This window comes from Nothobranchius furzeri, chromosome 16 (genome assembly GCF_043380555.1).
Source record: "Nothobranchius furzeri strain GRZ-AD chromosome 16, NfurGRZ-RIMD1, whole genome shotgun sequence".
Taxonomy (NCBI): Eukaryota; Metazoa; Chordata; class Actinopteri; order Cyprinodontiformes; family Nothobranchiidae; genus Nothobranchius; species Nothobranchius furzeri.
This window is the reverse complement of record NC_091756.1, coordinates 31,339,006-31,359,983: the sequence shown is the minus strand read 5'-3', so window position 1 is coordinate 31,359,983 and position 20,978 is coordinate 31,339,006. Positions and strand designations below refer to the sequence as shown.

Genomic DNA, 20,978 nt, shown 5'->3' with positions numbered 1-20,978 from the left:
GTTAGCTTAATTCTGCTTTTCCGATTTTTATATTTTTAGTCATTTAAAAATTACTTTTTTGACTTTTTTTGTTCTTTTCAAGTTTATTTTAAGTCATATCGCCATCACACCAATAATAACTGTTTTCCTAATATTGTACAGCCCTAGCAGTGATGTATCTTTATAAGTTTATAGGATGATCAGGAGGAGGTGATTGACCAACAAGGAGCAGGCAACATCTTGCTGTAGCCACTAATTCTAGCTATTAGATTTCTGCAAGTGCATTGCTTTACCTTACAGATTATCCATCCTTTTGAATTCTCAGGGATTAGCAAACATACAATGATTGAAACAAAGTCACAAAATGCATTGAAATGCAATGAACTCGTCCAAGTGCATACTCTCCAGCAAGTGCAATAGATTATGAATAATAAATTATGGAAGAGAATCAGAAAGAGATGAAGCTTTACATAATCCATAAAGAAAGAAAAAGGCACAGATGACCTTAATCCTCATTCTACAGATTCAACCTGAGATATACCTTCATGGGCTAAAGCCTTCTGGAACAACAAACTGTTGTTCTGCTCAGCACTGTCAAGATGGCTTTCTTTATGTCATCCGTCGTTCCTCTCTGCAGCAAACAGAAACTCAAATGGGCCTAAGACAGGTGGACTGATGTGCCTCTGATCATGTAGCACAGGTAGTCGCAGAGCTGAATAGTCATTTGTGTGGAAGTGAGAGCTGGCAGGGGAAAAGGTGCCAGTGCTGTACCAATTTGAGTAAAGGTGATCAATAACAACCAAACAAAAAGATCTAGTTGGATATTTGTATGAAAAGTGATTTGATGGCAAAATGTTTCTGTAATAAAAACTTTTACGCTCAACTCGCAGTGTATTATTCACAACCTTAAACGGCTTGGGGAAACCCAGACAAACAGGAAGAAGGACTTCCTTGCAATCAAGGATAAAGACCAAGGAACAGCCAAGAACCCACAGACACTTGTGTACCTTGTGATGAATTTCTAGTTGACAGAATAAATTCCTGAAGCTTCTTAGGTCAACAGATGGATTTTTGTTTTGCCACATTTCAAGGATTATAAGAGAGTCTGGTTAAAGATGACATCGGTAAACCTCTTAAAAAAGATGTTGATTAAATGTTTTGTGGTGCAGAGATGCATTCCAGTCTGGTCTTGTATTTTCCTCAACAACACTAAATTTGCTAGACTCTGAGCATTCGAGATGAGCAAGAATGTTGTCTGGCATTCTGGCATTTGGACTGAAGCTAATTTAGTTAGTGACAGTTGGTGCTGTGGAAATAAAAAAATTGTCATCTCTTTCTGTGTCTTTGGGGTTAATGAGTTATTATGGGACCACCAGTGAAAGCTAACTGCTGTGGGTCATCGGCTCTGGATATTTTCACACCTGTGGCTAAATGGTGTTTATTCTACAAACCTTTATTCTAAAAGGACTGGTTTGGCTGAAACTGATTGTCATGTACATCTCAGTGTTTGTCTCTTTAATCAGCTAGTTTATAGTGGTGATGATGGCTTGTGTATAACATGGTATTTTCACAAATCATCTGTTCACGTTCTGACAGTAAAAACATCTCATCCCAGAGGCTTCTTCCAGATGTTGTGATTTGAAGTGGTATAGTTATATACTGTAATTAGATAATTTAATTATCTGATTTTGTATATTTATACACTGTAATTAGATCAATCAGAAGTGGCTGTTTTTATCATCAGGGAGTTTACTTAAACACTCTGTATCGACTGAGAGACAAGAAAAGAGAGTTGGGATAGTTCAAGAATCTTTAATTTCTATAATTATAAATTCTTACAATCTACCAGGACTATCTCAATGATGAATGCATATGGATTTGGATGTTTCGTGTTGGTGTGTGTGTGTTTTGTTCAGAATCTCTAGGCTGAGTAGCGGATCTGGTTGTTATGACTAGGCTACCACGAGGCTTCGATTGCTGATGACATGAGCCGCCATTTTGTGACGTGACCACGTACCGTAGGGAGTCTCCCGTGTAGATCAGGAATTGCCAGGTCCTCGGACCTTCATGGGTACTGGAGCTGGTTGAAACAGCGGTCGCAGCACACAACGCCCGTCTGAGGATAACTCCGGTTGTAGTCGGCAGGCGTCAGCAAGTTCACCCTTATTTTGAAGGAAAGTCGTCTCGCTGGTACAAACGACGGAAAATCTCCATCTTGACAGACTTCAGCTCAAAGTAGGAAGTACAGCTGGCCAGTCTGCCCTTCTTAATGATGACGATGGAAATCCTTAGGAACTTGGATGTCCTGGAGCTGAGTTTAACATGTAACTGCTTAAAGTGGAACTTAACGTGGAACTGAACTTAAAATGGCGTTGCCTTCTTTTTATATCTCCCAGTTGTTTAAGAATCTTAGTAAACCGGATTGGACTACTTTCATAAACAAACCAGATTCTGCCCTACCACAGACGAAAGTTCTGATTGGTTGAAATCAATGTGTCATGCGTTTCCATGGTAATGCATATCAGTGTGTCTGGTGCCGCCCTGTTTATTCATTTAAACACATAACTCATGACATCTTTATTTCACAGATCATTCACCTGATTATTAATGATCAACAAATGCTTTGATTAGCTTATCACAAATAAAGTACTTTGATTAATCAATGAAAAGCGTTCTTCTTCTGTTCTTCTGTCTCTTCTCCTGGAATGTAAACATACTGAACCAAGCGTCCGACGTTGGCGATGGTACTGTGTGAAGGGGCAGCTGTTAAGGGCCGACCATTATAAACTTCATAACGCTACACAGACTTTGGTTGTGGTCAGAAACAAACACACTGGTTGTGCTGCAAGTCTTTTTCTTTTTTTCTCCAAAACATGTTTTTGTCTAAATGAAGGTGCTGTTGTTCATAGAGTTAGAATTCATGTTGAAGTTAAGATTTCATCTAGTAGGATCGTGGTTAGCTGGCTCATGTAAAACATGTCATGTCTTCAAAGAATCGGAATCGGGAATCGATAGGAACCGGAATCGAAACGAGGAATTGGATTCGGAATCGTTCAAAATCAAACAATGCCCAACCCTACACACCTGTGAGGTGGGATGGATTATCTCAGCAAAGCAGAAGTGCTCACTATCACACATTTAGACTGATTTGTGAACAATGTTTGAGAGAAATGGTAATATTGTGTATCTGGAATGAGTTTTAGATCTTTAAGTCCATCTCATGAAAAATCGGAGCAAAAACAAAGGTGTTGCGTTTATATTGTTGTTGAGTGTATATCAACATTCAAAAACTATCGAATTGTTGGAAGAATTTACATGCAAACATTTGTGTATTTTCTTTTATTTTGGTGCAATTCAAACACTGACCGCTAGTTAGCAGCAGTGTGCAATGTTTTTTTTCCACTACTGAAATGTAATATTATGGTTCAGACACCTCATGTTAGACATATTAAGTATCAGTTTGGACTGTTTATTAAAATCTACAATAAATTCAGTCTAAAAAATTGCTAATACATCTGGCTGAACGTATCACAATATATCGTGATTTATCGTATCGCCTCCCCTGAATCGTGATACGTATCACCAGAGTTTCACCAGTATACATCCCTAGTTTTAAAGCTATTCAGCTAAGTTGTTACTGTTGAAGCTGAGCCATCCCCTACCCAATCTCAGAGCTTATTGCTCAACATCTTAGCTTTAAAGCTTGATATTAATTACTGGAATCAAATGTAGAGAGAAATATCAGATAGGATTTCCTGAAGGTGTCTGTTTTGTGAAATCTTGGTCGAACAACAAGTGTGATGCTGCAGGAAGACGTTCGACTCTTAAAATGCAACTTTGACAAAGTTACACAATTTCTAAATTGGCGCATCCTGGTCAAAATCTTGAAGCCTTCATTTTTAGTCACAACAAACACTCGACCACTTTTGCAGATTTGGAGAAGAATGTGTTGGAAGGACCTTGAGAACTTAGTAAGCAACTCAAAAATGTTTTTTTTGTGTGCATTGGAGGTGAAGGATATGAGATACTATTGTGCAAATTGTGTTAGAATTGTTGCATTTCTCATTGTAGATTATCTGCCCATGCACAAGTTCTGACATTTCCAACAAAAAGGCCCTTTTTCTGCATCTGAAATCAGCTGTCAAATCTACTTGATAGATGTGTGCGGCGTGAGTATTTTGTAATTGTCTTTCTCCACAACAGCATATTTTCCTCGCCGCTGGCCTCTGGCCCAGCACCCCACTCGGACTGTATTCCACTTGTTTGAGGAGCCAAAATGGCACCAAGTTGCCGTGCTTCTTGAGAGTGCTGATATCAGACATCCCTGTGGAAGTGGGCTGTTTACTGCTCTTCAATTGCTTCTTTGTGTGGGTGTCAGTGTAGCAGAGCTGAGGCTCCATAGACTTGCTGTGTCCAAATACCTTGTGTGGCTTCCATCAGGAGTTGGACAGCCTTGCTCCCCCTTCTACAACCACAAGCCTCTACCCGTCACTGCTGCCTGATCAAATACAACTTATTTTAGAGCTTCTCGTGGAAGCATAAAATAAAATGTTTTATATTGGCACTGGCAGGTATTTAAACTTCTAATTTGATTTAGGTTGTGCTCATTAAATCTGCAGCATGATGTAATGTTTCTCTGCTGCTACTGTGTGCCAGCATGGCATGTTTTTCCACTTAGGGATTCCAGTACTGGTCTCTGTTGTAAGCACAGGGCATCTGTTGCCTGCTGCTTTGGACTCTCACATCAAAATGTGGGTGAATGTCCTCAGAGAGGAGCTGCCTTTCTCATTCAGTGGCTTGCATAGGTATGATGAATGTTGCTGATCACCTATTGACCCCACAGGGTCAAGCCTTTGGCCCGTAAGCCCATCACCCCTCGCTTTCCTACTGAGCCCATACCCAGTTGGTAGCTTTTGTTCAACTCAAGCTTTAGCCAGCATTTCACTGGCTATGATGAGATAAACATACAAGCCCCATTAGTTTCCATCAAAGTGATTACTAATCTTCCTGGGGTCCAATTCACATCAACATTACATAAATAGCTTTATACAGTCAAACAAATCACTCATTTCAGTTTCATACACAACCTAGTTTAAAGAGACAATGTGTAGTTTTTACCATTGATCTGTGGAAATATTCATAGAAATGTTGTTAAAATGAATTAAATGATGCCCAGTTGTTGAAAAATATTGGCGCTTCATGACACATAACCATAAAAATTGGGTCTGAAATACATGGGAGTGGGTCTAAAGCCTAATTTATACTTCTCTGTCAGCTCTGTGATGGAGAGATGCACACACATTGACAGAGACCTCATATTGTGATATTGCAGCCATTTGCTAAAATCAATTAAATAGTTTTTTTTCCTTATTAATGTACACACAGCACCCCATATTGATAGAAAAACACAATTTTAGAAATGTATGCAGATTTATTAAATAGGAAAAACTGAAATATCACATGGTCCTAAGTATTCAGACCCTTTGCTGTGACACTCATATATTTAACTCAGGTCCTTTCTATTCCTTCTGTTCATCCCCTTCAGGCCCCCCAGGAGGAGTAGCAGCAGTTTGCTGCCGCTAATTGGGTTCCTAAAAATAAAATTAAAACAAAACAAATCCTTGAGATGGTCCTACATCTTCATTGGAGTCCAGCTATGTTTGATTCTACTGATTGAACTTGATGAGGAAAGCCACACACCTGTCTATGTGAGACCTTACAGCTCACCATGCATGTTAGAGCAAATGAGAACCATGAGGTCAAAGGAACTGTGTGAAGAGCTCAGAGACAGAACTGAGACACAGATCTGGCCAAGGTTACAAAAACATCTCTGCTGCACTTAAAGAGCATATTGCAGGTTAGAGACTCCCATGAACCAATGTTTAGAGAAACATAATAGAAAGTGGCAGCAGGTGAGTTCACAATGCTAGCTTAAACTCGAGTGCCAACATCACAGTATTGTACAGATTACTATCGTGTACTAGACAATTAAAATAGTATTGGTCAGTTAATATAATATTAATACTAATGAGCGTCTGTCAGGGGTCTCATACTCGTTAATATCCGTTCATGTATCGTAGTTCAGTGGTTTAGAGAGAGGGAGAGCTTCCGGTTCTGGAGCTCATGCGGGCTTCTGTGAGCTGGATCCGACCCAAACACCAGCAAGCCAGTCCACTTGGTATTTTCAAAAGCTGCACATGATCCTCTCCTGGTTGTACGGGCGGCGGTTCTGATCCGGTTCCGACCCGGAAACCAACTGGCCCGCTGAGCCACGCATCTCTTCTGGTGGTCAGTTCTGACCTGGTTCTGATGGTGATCTGAGCTCCAGAAATCCGCATTTCATTTTTTAAACCCCACCACGGGTCACCAGAGCCCAGCGCGGACCTCTCTGTCCCGGTACCGACCAATGTGAGCTACAGAAGTCCGTCTTTCAGCTGCAGAAACGCCCTCAGGCACGAAGATAGAGGCGTTGTTTCTCTTATCTGGAAGCCCGTAGGCTCAATGTCCAGACAGGCTGGAGTTGGTACAGCCTTCACAAACTATAGTTTATCCACATGAGCACAACCCAACACTAGTAAACACACACAATGACTGGATAACATGACCTTTCTAACCTAAAAGCCACTCTCCACACTGAGCTGAGGCAGCCTAGCTTCTAACTCCCTTTAGTTTTGTCAGAGGTTCACATTTAGAAAAAGAAGCCTTTTTAGAAGCTTTGCTGAGAAAGGTCACTTTTTACTAGAAAACTGCTGTTTTAAAACCAGATATCCACAAGAAGCATTTCAAATAGTATTTTTGGACAACATTTTATATGAATTATAAAAAAAATTTACCTGCAATTTGCTCTTTAAGGTTCCTAAGAGCACGGTGGCCTCCATAATCCTTAAATGGAAGATGTTTGGGACAACCAGACCCCTTCCTAGAGCAGGCTGTCCTACCAAACTGAGCTACTGGGGGAGAAGAGTCTTGGTGAGAGAGGTAAAGAAGAACCGAAAGATCACTGTGGCTGAGCTCCAGAGATGCAGTCAAGAGATGGAGAAAGTTAAGTCAACCATCACTGTAGCCCTCCACCAGTCAGGGCTTTATGGCAGGATGGCCCGTTGGAAGCCTCTCCTCAGTGCAAGACACATGAAAGCCCACATGGAGATTGCTAAAAGATACCGGAAGGACCCTGAGATGGTGAGAAATAAGATTCTCTGGTCTGATGAGACCAAGATAGAACTTTTTGTCCTTAATTCTAAGTGGTATGTGTGGAGAAAACCAGGCCCCACAGTGAAGCATGGTGGTGGCAGCATCATGCTGTGGGGGGGTTTTTCAGCTGCAGGGACAGGACGACTGGTTGTAATCGAGGGAACGACGAATGTGAACCAAGTACAGGGATATCCTGGACAAGAACCTTCTCCAGAGTGCTCAGGACCTCAGACTGGGCTGAAGGTTTACCTTCCAACATGACAATGACACTAAGCACACAGCTAAAATAACAAAGGAGTGGCTTCACAGCAACTCTGTGACTGTTCTTGAATGGCCCAGCCAGAGCCCTGACTTAAACCCAGTTGAGCATCTCTGGAGAGACTTAAAAATGGCTGTCCACCAACGTTCACCATCCAAACTGACAGAACTGGAGAGGATCTGCAAGCAGGAATGACACAAGATCCTCAAACCCAGGTGTAAGAAACTTGTTGCATCTTTACCAAGAAGACTCATGGCTGTATTAGCTCAAAGGGGCGCTACTAAATACTGAGCAAAGGGTCTGAATACTTATGACCATGTGATATTTCAGTTTTTCTTTTAAATCTGCACACATTTCTAAAATTCTGTGTTTTTCTGTCAGTTTGGGGTACTGTGTGTACACTGAGAAAAAAATAAATTTAATTGATTTTAGCAAATGGCTGCAGTAAAACACAGAGTGAACAATACACAGAGGTCTGAATACTTTCTGTACCCACTGTACTTCTGAGACTTTTGAACATGAACAAATTTTTTCTCCATCCACCTCATCATGCGATCGGCAACTCTAAACTCACGTTTCTTGTCTTTTCTGTCCACGAATAAAACACTTGCTGCATATGTTTGTGTTCCTTCAGTCTACTCATTCTGACCATTTTGAATTTTTCCAAACACGTTCAAGAATCCTGCTAAATGACAATGAGACCCTGGGAATAACGCAGGGAAATTGAGAATCTTAGCAAACATTTTTACTAGTGATGCACCGATATGAAATTTGGGCCGATACCGATATTGAGATCACTGTTATGGCCGATAACTGATATTTGCCGATATCGATATACTGACAATAATGCTTCTAAAATCAGCAGATTTTACATAGAGTGAAAGTTATTAAAGTTGAATTTACGTTATTATGTACACACAACACACACATTTAAGCTTCTGAGATGATCTCATTCACTGTTCACATGACTAAACAATTACACATCACCCCCCTCACCCTCTGAAACAGGCAAACAAATGGAGACGAGATGGAAAAAACATCCGTTAATATTGGCCCGGTTTTATTTATCGCACCAATATGTTAGAAAATGGCTAACATTGGCCGATACCGATATTGATGCCGATATATTGTCCATCCCTAGTTCTAACACGTTACTTCTCTCCCAACACTGGTCAACCACCCCGAGAACCAGCTCTTTGGAAGTGAAGCAGAAGAAGGTCTTCCTGTCTCAGAGCTGTTTCCAAAAGTATCGTTTATTTGGTCTGTGGCCTCGGAAATATAAATATGATTATATTCAGTGATTTAAAACTGAACTGCTTCCATTGTTGTGCTCTACTTTTAACCTTTCACAGCCAAGTTTAAGATCCTTATGGAAAAGGATAAGTAAAGAGAAGAAAATGAGAGGGTATTATGAAAAAATCTTTTGGAATAAACAAATTTGGCGGAGATATTAAGGACAAGGAGCTAAAGCCTACACACACACACACACACACACACACACACACACACACACACACACACACACACACACACACACACACACACACACACACACACACACACACACACACACACACACACACACACACACACACACACACACACACACACACACACACAGTGTGTTTCTGTTCATTTTATTTTCCTCTGGCAGTGTAAGAAACCCAATAGGAGCTTTTGTTATTTGAAAATCCACCTGATAATGTTGGCTCCCTGCCTGAGTTGGTTGGATTTAACTGAGGAGAAAAACAAAAAGAAGCCCTCCTGTCTCTTGAGTGCCCAGCCCAGTGTTACACACTTTACACTCCCAACACAGTGGCCCAGATTTTCTACAATCCCTCAGAGAAGTGGTTCTTGTGTTTTTGAAGCGCCTTCGAAAGGAACAGCGAATGTCATTGTCAAAGTTTTGAGTTGAAAAGTGCAGCTCAGGTAGCGACAATGGATGCAGTCCTGTAACGGCACCAGCAGGATGCCGAGTTTTCTGGGTTCCACCTAAACGATCCACATGAGACTGATTGAGCTATTTCGTACTGCTAAGCTGCATGAAGAGTGCTACTTTTACAATGAAAGAATACTGCTAAATCAGGGCTTGACAAATCTACTTTCTCCATGTCCCCACACTGACGGCTGGAGGATTAGTCTCTAATTATAGTGCTACTTATCTCTTCAGCTTCTTTTAAGAATTGGTTCCAAATAACCAAAAAAAGTGTGAAGGGTTTTTGGGAGGGTGGATGGGAGGGGAGTTTCCTATTGTTAAGGAAGGAAAGCTGTGAAGAACAGATTGTCTAGTTGCAGGGAGAGCTTTTGCATAGTAGTTACCATTTACATACAAATCTCTTTCCCCAAAGTGTAGTGGTAGCATTGAGGGCAGTTAAACAGAAATCTTGAAGAATTCAACAGTTCTGCTTCCGCATAATGTGTAATCACAGAGCCCGGTGGAGTTTTAGGGTGACAATGTATTTTTACCATTGATCTCTGGAAACATCCATTGAAACGTTGTTGAAAATTAATAAAATTATGTCCAGTTGTTGAAAAATATTTGCATCTTCGTAACATATAACCATAAAAATCGGGTCTAAAGTGCACAGGGCACGGGCCTAATGTCTCTGGAGGATGGCGCGTTTCCTTCTGGCCGGCTCGGGGTCCTGCATCTGATGATGACGTCACATTACATGATTGGCTGGACGTACGACGTATGGAGGTTACGCTACCACGTTTGAAAACTTTTAGGCAGTAAGAAACCCAAATTTAATAGCAAAACTCCTAAACTTTCCAAAACCTATGTGAAAGAACAGGATCGAAAAAGAGATGAAATATTTTTTGACTGAGTGGTATTGTTGTAGTATGATGATGTCATCAGCAGGCGCAGGACCCCGAGTAGATCTGCAAACTACAGCGCTAGAAAACTAGCATCAACATTGCATTCTCTTGATGGAATTAATTGAAGGACCATCAAAGTCTGAGGAGTCATGCCAAGGTTGCATGCAATCTGCTCCACAGGTAACATTTACTGTAATGTTTTTTAACTACCAACAGTCATGGCGATATGGTGTAAAACTACCCTGAAATGTATGTAGTGCCCAAGGGGCCATTTTGGTCTACATTTTTTGAAGCCAAGGAGTGGCTAAAGTTGCAATTCCACCCTCATCCACTAGGGGCATGCAGCAGAAGTGAGCAAATCCTCATTGACTCCCATGTTAAAAATGAAAAATTCACAGCAGAAATAAACATTTTTACAGCCTGGTTCACAAACCAATTTTAGGTTTATCGATCTAGTTTACACTCATGACAACTCTGAGGGGGTGAATGTTTTTTTTTTGTTGTAATTCTTCTGTTTAAGTGGAATTAAATGTTTAAAATTCTGAATAATTAATGAGCATCAGAGCCACATGACTTCAGTGCTAGCTCTGGAGAAAGGCCTTGGCCTCACGTTAATAAATGTATGGTCATTTCGACTCTCTGAACTTTAGTTTTTTCTGTATGTTTGTGTTTGGATGTTGATCATGGAATTATTTGGACAAAGAGGGCAGGCTGTGGTTATTGACTGCACTCACAGATCATCCAAGCAGTTTCTGCTTCTTTTTTATCAGTAAGTAAAATTATATTTCTGTACTGTATTTCGCTGGTTGAATGGGGGAAACGCTGTGTCATTTAACTGCTTGGTCAAACATGTTAGCAAACATGTTAGTGGGGCTGCATAAGAAAGTTGAGCGGATGCCCGTCTTTTAAATGTGTCTTAAAAAATCCTGGACATCATATGTGAAGTCCATGGCACAAAACAAGCAGAATTAGAAAATAACATTTTTAGCCCCAATGACTTGCATTCATTTTTCCGTTCTTCCGGGGACCCATGATGCGGAAGTGGATGGGTGTTACTTAGATTCCCTATGGGCGGGCTATGTCCATATTTTTATATGTCGATGGTAGTGCCCCTTATAGCCAGGAGACTACACACTGCCCCTTTTACAAAACCAAACTATTAAAAACTTTACACAAATTTTTAGTCACCTCTGTGTTTTTCCCCTTCTCCATTTTGTCTCGCACAAACCTATGAGTGAAGTAGAATGTTTCACCGTGTGCTTTTTTCAGCCGACCTCCTTTTCGGTTGTTTCACTTCTTAGCCACTAAAATAAAATCCCTTTTCTGGAGTAATGCCACACAGGCTCCAATAGCTTTGACCTTTCCGTCTCATGCTTATTTGGCTACCGCGACACGTCATCAATACCGAACGGCTATCAATACCCTGCTAGAGGCAGGTGCATTTAAAACAACGGAGGATGGAGTGTTTGTGTGCATTCAGCTCGTCTGAATAGCTGTCAGCTGATTGATTCTCCGACAAGAATGGCATCAATTCCTCTCTGCCTGCCCTTTTTTTTGTTCATGACAGCTGAGCGTAGATCCATGTTTGAAAAACAAAACAAAACTCTTATTCTGTGTTTTCTATTTCGGATACTCCGATCAGGTTCACTTGTAGAAGAAGCTTTGACATTGAGGACAGTGTATGGGTGTGATTATGTAATTCATCAGGGTGTTGCAATAAAGGGGAGAAGGTGGGGTGTCTTGAGGTCTTGGAAGGTAATAGCGGTGCATCGTCTAGCAACAGCCCAAGGGCAAGAATGTTTTGTGCACCACTGTGTCCGACAGGTGGCTGGCAGACGTTAATTGATTAATGATCAGGGTGATATATGAGCCCCCACAGTCAGCCCCAACATAAAGGCTCAGAGTAACGGTGTCGCCTTAAATCATTTCCTACCAGGCCAGTAAACCCAAAACATTTCCTCATTTGCATATGAAAGTCAAATCTCAAGCGGGACTGCGGCTTCTAAGCCTTTTGTGGGCCACCTATTGTCGACATCCTGATTCTGAATTAACAAGATAGCAGTTTGTGTCACATGAATAATGACAACAAAGATGGTTTTATAATAAGGGTCACTCGGCACTAATGAATGATTAACATCTCGACAAGCTAAGCTTCTTATGTTATTTGGATTTTTATCCTCTCCTTCCGCCTGTGCGTGGCTTTGACCTGAGTCTAAAAAAAAAAGACAAACTATTGATCGCTTGATGTAATTCAATTCAATTCCGTTTATTTATAAAGCGCCAAATCATGATGAGTCGTCTCAAAGTACTTCACAAAGTAAACATTCCACTACAGTTCAGTTCATTAAGCCCGTCAGTAAAAAATTTCCTATATAAAGAACCCAACAGATTGCATCGAGTAAATGACAGGCATCAGTGGGGACAGCAGTAGCTCAACAGGTTGAGCGGGTTGCCCAGTAATCGGAAGGTAGTAGGTTCGATCCTGGCTCTGAACAGAGAATTCTGCTGTTGTGTCCTTGGGCAAGACACTTAACCCACCTCGCATGCTGGTGGTCAGAGGGACCGGTGGCGCCTGTGCTCGGCAGCCTCGCCTCTGTCGGCGCCCCCCAGGGCAGCTGTGGCTACAGTGTAGCTCATCACCATCAGTGTGTGAATGGGTGAATGATGCACTGTATGCAAAGCACTTTGGAGTCCTCTGATTGTGAAAGGTGCTATACAAGTGCGGGTCATTTATCATTATAAATCCTCATACTAAGCAAGTATGCAGCGACAGTGGAGAGGAAAACTCCCTTTTATCAGGAAGAAACCTCCAGAGGATTCTGGCTTCATATAGAGCTCCGGACCCCACGTGACTCTCAGTTAGTAGACGCCATATTGGCAGGCAAAAAAGCTAAACAAACACGGGTCGTAAACATGAACATGAACGGGATCGGCTTGGATTTTACTTCGTCGGAGTTTACTTCACACTTTAAAACTGAAGAAATCGTTTTATATAGTCAGAAATTAAATAGACTAAACATCTAAACATCTACGACCCTTACCGTGCCCCTGGGATACTTTTTAAAAATGCCAGAAGCTGTCGGAGTGGACTTCTTACCGGACCTGGCCGGGGAACCCCTTGGGATTTCCCTGGAGGAGCTGGCCCAAGTGGCTGGGGAGAGGGAAGTCTGGGCCTCTCGACGCTACTGCCCCCATAACCCGACTCCGGATAAGCGGATGAAAATGGATGGACAAATAATAGTTTTACATGTAAGTAGTTTTAAATAGAGTGCTGTGCTGTTTGAATGTATAAACTGAACGCCAAGAGAAAAATAAAATAAATAAATATGTCAGGCAGTAGTGTCTCAGGATCTGTCTGAGAGCTGTCTCGGTGAGACAGATAATAGCAATCCAAAGTGCTTTTTATGTGTGATCTGACAATTGATCAACCATTGCTTAAAAATTAAATACAGCTTAGCCGGTTAATTGCTGTGATCATAAAACACATAAACGGCAGCACGCAGAACTCACGAGGCAAAGTTTTACGTGATGTTTACTTGTTGCTATGAGCAATAAGACAGAAAAAGCCACACCAAAATAAGTTTAGAAAGCCCACTAAGAATCGTAATAAAAGCATTTAAAATAAACACCATTCACAGAAACGTTGGTTTAAGTACCTGATATGAAGTGGTCGCTGCATAAGCGAAAACCTTTACTCTTGGGGTCCCACAGTTCAATTTTAGCCCGGCCACTAGCGCGTTTTATTACAATGATCCAACGTTTGTGGCGCTCCGAATCTTGGGGAATCCTGTAGATGGCTCATTCCTTATGTCGTCCGCGTCTGTTCTGCATCCTGGGGCACAACAGGAATCTACCATATTTCCTGTTTGATTGAGTTTTCTGACAATAACAAATTGTCCAGCTGCGGGCTTCTGCCTGCCAATATGGCGCCGTTTCGATTTGAACTGTTGCATGCCGGGAGAAGTGACGTCAACTCCCGAGCTCTATAAGCATCCATCCGCCACGACTCCCTGGGGATTCAGAAGACAGAGCGCGCACACACACACACACACACACACACACACACACACACGCACGCACGCACGCACGCACGCACGCACACACACACACACACACACACACACACACACACATACACACACACAATTAACGGTTCAAATTCCCGGTACCTACTAATCAATACCAATACTTAACGATACCAAATTTTGATACTTTTAAGTGTTTAATAATGATTTAAGTCTTTTTAAAATTAAATAAATATTTACAGTAACAATACAAAATTATGTATAAAACTACAGCCTAGAGCAGGGTTTCCCCCAGAGAATGAGTTGAGCCTGGTGGATTCGGCCGTCGGGGGATGTTGCACGCTCCCTCCCGCAATGCTCCTCCGTGAGAGCGGGGGTGGGGATGGGGGGGGGGGGGGGGGGTTTGCACACGTTCCGCTGCTGTTTCTCACCAGTATCAGCTGATGGAGGGCTCTAGTTTTGTTGCGCCGTTTGTGTCAGCGGACATGGTAGGGTCAGGGAGGGGGGCGGGGCATGATGCTTAGCCTGGCGGGTGGCAAAGCAAAGCCTGGCGGGTCGCCAGGCTTATAAAGCGCTGGGGGAAACTGCTAGAGGCTCTTTTATGCAATGTCAGGAATGCAGAACTGTCAAGTAAACAGATGGCAGTAAAACAAAAAAACTCATACTTTCAATTCAACTTTATTCTTCACTTTGTTAGTCATTTTCATTTCTACTCATTGCCACCATTGCCAAAAAAAATTATGCCCTTGGTTGTCAGTATGTTCTCCAGCAGTCTAAGCCTATAGCAGCATAACTACAGAGGTAACTCTGGATTACCTAGCCTTTTAGATTATGTTACTTTTGGCTCTCCTCAGTTTGACGGATTGCATTATTACAGATATGACCTTACATTTACCAGAGTCTTCTTTACCTAAGGGTGAGATCATTTTAGATTTTTTCGATACATGTGCTTTTTTTGTTTGTTACACTTTGGAGCTGACGCAATTTCCATTCGGATGGTGTCAGATTATTCCTGAACAACTGGACGTCAGTTTAATTCACCTGTCCCTCGATGGTCATATTTTGCACTTCCATAAAATTCTGTTACATGGGAGGAGTCTCTCAGTCTTTTGCTGACTTCCTCTCTTTCTGTCTGAATCTCCATCTCACTTTTTGGTTATTTGCCATTCCACAAGGGGCCATGTGTGACCCTCCTTGTTGTTTTCCTTGGATGGCTTCTAAGGACAATGGCAGTCTAGAGCCTTGGCCAGCACTCGGCGTGCGTGAATCTGTGTCTTTCCATTAGGGAATTTAGTCCTCTGGTGTCAAGAGAGGTTATGTGATCTCTGTGTCACTGAAGGGGCTTTCCAGCACTGAGGGTGAGAGTCTGAAGAAGAGGGGTGTGTGCGTGTGTGTGTGTGTACGTGCACGTGCGTGTGTGTGTGTGCGTGCGTGCGCAGCTGATGTTATTTTATAAAACCAGGAGACTTAAAACAACTCATTGTATCTCTTCAAATGAGCTCATGACTGTTGCCGCAGGGTTTTCAATCCCCAGCAAGTACTTGTGGAGTGCTTAGGGTTGGAAACGAGAATCTGTTTTTTGTGTATTCACTATGAGAATCTTAGAAATTGTGAAGCTGCCTCATTGACCAAATGAAATACCCTGAGCTGATTTCACTTGTGAGGTGATTAATGAAACCCCTCCTAAACGATCAGCAGCTCAGTAACGCAAAACCGAGTCCCAGGCGTGGATGCAAGTCGGTGCATTGGGGACTAGGTGATTGCGCCATCTTTTCTCTCCTTTTTTTGATCTAGAGTTGTGTTCCAGAGCAAGCGAGGTTTATTTCTTTGTGCAGCAAATTAGTTTCCATTTGAAATTCTGACACACTTGTCTGGCAGGGTTGCAATGAGTGTATGTTTAAGGTGAGTGTCTGCAGTGCTTTCACCCATCAGCACGAATAAAGACCGGATTACCTGAGGCTACTCCCGTCTGCTTTCATCAGTGCAGCCTCCAGGCTTGGACACGCATTGGTCTCAAATACACTCAGATACACACACACACTTGCAGAGGTGCACATGGATACACCCTTCTGTCCTCATTTAGTCCCATCTCCTCTTTCTAGAAGTAAAGCTGCTCTTGTTCCTGTGGGCCTGCATAAACAGATCAGAAGCACAAACAGGAAGTGAAGGTGGATAATAAAGCTGGATGTGCCAAGCCAAGATCTCAATGCCAGTCAACTGTGACTGGCTCATTGTTGGGCTGGAATCATGCAACACACACACACACACACACACACACACACACACACACACACACACACACACACACACACACACACACACACACACCACACACCACACACCACACACCACACACACACACACACACACACACACACACACACACACACACACACACACACACACACACACAACGCTGCAATCTTACATATAGGAATGTTCTGCTGGAGCGACAATAAGCAGATCGTAGTATAGATCGTAAACGGACACCCAACCCATATCTGAAGCAATTATGGAGACTTTACAAACTCAAACCTAAAGTTTTACACCTTACATTTAATTTTAGCTGCAGCTAGGTCTAGCTGTTGCTCATGATAATGCATGTTTAAAAAACTAACCACTGGAAAATACCAGGTAATATTTGTTTCATGGCTAACACAGGTTGTAACACACACACACACAGCTGCATACTAGGGCTGCAACAAACGATTATTTGGATAATCGATTAATCAGATGGGGTCTCGACACGATTAATCGATTAATCGGATTACATGGGGAAATTTTTAAAAACTGCTAGGGAAACGTTATTTCTCTCCTTCCTTCACTTTATTTAACACAACATTATTAGAAAACAGTTCAATAGCAGAAAAACAACATGCCATCACCTAAATTGTCTTATAAGGTGTATAGACAGAGACCCTAAGCTACATCTATCTGTGACCTAAAATGCTTGGTCCAAGTTAAACAGCTTAAGGGCAATTCTCATCTGTTTTGTTTGATCTCATCTGTTGACATTTATTTTAAATGTAATTAAACATAGGCTGCGAATTAATCAAAATTGATCACTATTTCCAAAAATGACTGAAAAAATACCAAATAAAACAAAAGTAAATGAATGCCAACCTCCTTGCGATGATGCCCTGGGCAACTGCCATAAAGTCACATCAAGAAATGCTGCTGATCATTCCAATGATCCCAAATAGACTCACATTAGGCCACATGAAAGCAACTGAACCCAAAAATATATTAACCAGTATATAACTGCACTCTCACACAACACGCCTGCAGCAACAGTTAGGACTCCTCCCTCCCTTTTAAAAGCGTTTTTGCTTCTGAGGACATTGTGGTTGTAAAACCACATGCTAGTAGTCTGGCCCCGGTGTGATCAACCAGTTTCTGCGGGAATGTGACGGCGGAACCAGGGCCAGATTAACACTTTGTTGTACCCTGGGCAACAATATTCAAGGGCTCCATCATCACGACCCAAGGATCACCATAATGTGGTCACATACAGAATATTTTACTGTAATATGCAGTAAATATACTCAATACTTGAATGCCTGACAACACGTAACCCGCCCAGAGTAACCTTTGACCCACCTCGTGTGGACTGACCAATGAGGAGAGGGTCTAAACCTTAGGCCCTCTCTTCATTGGTCAGTCTGCATGAGACTGACTCTCAACTGATGTTCAGTCATAGGCAGCGAAGCGTCTCTGTGCAGCGCAAAAGCCCGGGTGGACAGTTTGTTTAATGACCATATTTCCATTTCCAAACAAGAGGACAGGGGATCTGTGCCTATGACGTCACACTATGGCAACACCACACAAACCATGTTGGGACCCATTTTTTGTAAGAACTAAATTAATATCAGATTCTGCCAATTAAAGGGCTCTAAAACAATTCATATGTAAATATTTTGCATATTTAATGCAAAATCTAATTTTTCTGCTTTAGTGCTGCAACAAGGTTTTATTAATAATAAATTATTATACCTTTTGTTTTACTACAGCATCGGTAAGCTTCCTGTGCACAGATTATTAAGGATGCTTGTTTCAGCTGTGAGATTAGACGATAGGATCAATGAAAAAATAAGTTGTCACACACTCCATGGAAACTTTCAGAGAATCCACAAATAGTGGCTTTCAAATGGTATTGTTACTTTTTGCAAGTTTATAAAAGAAGCAGATGAGACAGCATGTCTGATAATTTAGTTTTTTATCTGATAATATTAGAACATGTCAGTAATGTCTGAGGGGCTTTTATAAACACCATATAACTAACACTACTGGAGAGGGCATGAATTACACAGAGGCTTCTGGGGAGCCCAGTTATTGGGGGGGGGGGGGGGGGGGGGGGCATTTTGCCTTGGCCCCCAAAATGTCTTGAAACGGCCCTGGGTGTGTGACTGAGTTTTGAAGGTGATCTGAATTGTATCAGATGTATAAATATGACATGTGTGTAACTTATTGTTTTTTACTGGTAAAAACGTGTAGTTTACCTACATTTGACTTTTCAACACTTTGTTTTGTTTTCTTGTTTTTATTGAACTATTTTCCTGTCCTGTCTGTCTCTCATCTTCCTGCATCTCCTCTTAATTCTCCAGAAAATCTGTTGCCTGGATTCTTACCTTTTCACCTCATCAGTTACTTTTGAGCAGATCAAAGGGATCTCCTGACCGAAAAGCGCAGAGCGCGTTTTCGATGCTGCGTGAGGTGACATCACCACAGCACAGGTGATGAGCTCCGCAGTAGCGCGCTTCAGGCACAAATAAGACAGAAAATAGAGAACATGTGCGGACATGAACGATCGTGTGCTAATTATAGTTTTTTGGTTGCGCCACTTTGAGAATGGACCGTGCGCTGGAAGCAGCTGCCTGGATCGCTGCGCAACAATGCGGAACCGGTTCGCAGCAGCGCAAGTCTGCAGGCTCTCCCTCGCGCTGATCTGCTGGTACCGGCTCTCCCTCGCGCTGATCTGCCGGCTCTCCCTCGCGCTGATCTGCCGGCTCTCCCTCGCGCTGATCTGCCGGTACCGGCTCTCCCTCGCGCTGATCTGCCGGCTCTCCCTCGCGCTGATCTGACTTGCTCTGGTCTGCGCGCAACGGCGGGCGGGAAGGGGGGGGGGGGGGGTGCGCTTTTGGAAGAGTTGTGCTCTCTCTCTCTCTCTCTCTCTCTCTCTCTCTCTCTCTCTCTCTCTCTCTCTCTCTCTCTCTCTCTCTCTCTCTCTCTCTCTCTCTCTCACACACACACACACACACACACACACACAAGATTGTTCGGGCCTGCGGAGGTTCTGATGAAGCGTGGCTAGACTGACCTGCAAAGTTTATTTGCTTCTGCTACGGTCTGTCTAGATTTCTAGGCTACCCGCTACCACTGTCTTTATACTGGGATTTCGAGGCATATGTGTGTGTTTCCATTTTACCGGGCTGGACTGAAAGGCCCCAGGCCAGATTATGTACTTGGAAAGGCCTGGTAGAGTCGCTGAGCAGGACGTGTAGACTATTCAGTTGAAAATGACATCGGCAGACGTCACAAACATGGAATTTGTAAAATTTGAATTTTAGTAGAGCTAACGGTGAAGCAGAGTGGAAGGAAATGAAAATAGATGCTGACGCTGCTTTAAATTTTATTATGCAAAGTCCTCTAAAGCTGCTTCTGTTCTAGATTGTTGCTTATGAACAGTCCTGCAAACACTGTGCTTGAAAATGAGCCTCACCAGTGTGGCAAACGTTTCTGGTGGTTTAGAAAGTTCCTCCCTATGAACACCAGGCCAGTGTTTCTAGAGCGGTGAATAAATGACACCATTTAAAATAATATAATACTATTTATGTCGAAATGTCACATTTACTGTCTGACTTTCCTCAGGAGCTTGTGATAACAAATTAGTGTGAAATTCATTAGCTGCTTGTAAAATGGCACCACTTCTGCCTCAAGGTGTGCGTGCGTGTGTGTGTGTGTGTGTGTGTGTGTGCGCGCGCGTGTGTGTGTGTGTGTGTGCGTGTGTGTGTGTGTGTGTGTGTTATTTTTTGTTGACTGTCAGTCAAGGAAAAACCTCCATTGAGTCTCTGCTCATTGTGACTGTGAGTCAAACCAGTTTTATTTGTATTTATTTTGGATCATGCTTTGAAGTGATTCAAGTTTCTGAAGAAAAGCTATAGGTAAAGTCAGATTAAACAGATACACAACAGCCAGCTTCTTTTGAGTACCTATCCTCTATTTTATTCCATTTTTTTTAAGGATTAGTCATGATTATGCAACTTATGTGGAGTCCTTGGCATCTATGAAAATGTCTTCCAGCATGTGGAAACCTCCATGCTGTAAAGTTAATTAGATGTATTCCATTATTTTTGGCATTTTCAAACTTTCTTCTACACAAAGAGGTGATTTATCAGAGCCCAAGTGCTTTTTTTAATTGCAAGAAGTGTTTTTATCCCATTTATTTAACGTAAGCAAATCAACTTCATTCCCACATTTTCTTCAAAGCACTTTTCTTAGATCGTCATCTGTGAAAGAGCATAGATGTTCTTCTATGAGGAGATGACACGCCACTTTAGATTTTTCTCGATCTTGACAATGAAGGCGCCTCTGTGTCCGTACTTGTGCATCAGACTAAGGGGATTTCTGGGCTGCCACCTGATTCACATTGCTGTAATTGAGTTGTGGCCGTGAGCACTACTGTGCTTGCCGAGGCCCTAGGTAAT

At 42.2% G+C, this 20,978-nt stretch overlaps 1 long non-coding RNA gene across 1 annotated transcript in view; it reads left to right on the top strand.

Moving 5' to 3' along the window:
• The window catches only part of LOC139063521 (uncharacterized), a 105,805-nt gene that overhangs the window by 15,698 nt on the left and 69,129 nt on the right, over positions 1–20,978 (top strand). The window lies entirely within an intron of this gene.